Below are 538 nucleotides of genomic sequence, written 5' to 3' on the forward strand. Positions count from 1 at the left end.
CTGATGATGACCTGAAACTCAGGTCGAAACGTCGGCATAAAATAAATAAATATGGTTTTGTTTATTTATGTTGTTCTTTGCTGACCGCACCCTCCCGAAAAACTTCTCCAATTATTTCTTATTATTCATCAATACAAAAAACACCTTCCCAGTTCACTATATAATACAGTAGTTTCATTGAAAGTGAACAAATCTTTTACTTACGGAAATCTATAATTTATAAATTATAAGAGATTTTGAAAATACAATTATTGGACTGTTTCAATATTTTCTCCAGAGTGATATTTAGGAATAAAATACGTGAAAAGATTTATAAACTTCTAAACACATTTTTATATTATTAAATATAAAAGTTTTTATATCTAAACACATTCATATATTAAAGAATTTATTAATGAAAAAATGAGAAAAAAAGGGAAAACTGAAATATCAGAACAAGGAAGCTTAAACCATCTTTTCTTATTGCTCTGCGGATAGATTATCTTTTGTTAAGTCCTAAACCCACCAAGTCCTAAAATACGTATATGTCAATATATAT

This window comes from Halyomorpha halys, unplaced genomic scaffold, assembly GCF_000696795.3.
Source record: "Halyomorpha halys isolate HHAL.00 unplaced genomic scaffold, Hhal_1.1 Scaffold1531.1, whole genome shotgun sequence".
Taxonomy (NCBI): Eukaryota; Metazoa; Arthropoda; class Insecta; order Hemiptera; family Pentatomidae; genus Halyomorpha; species Halyomorpha halys.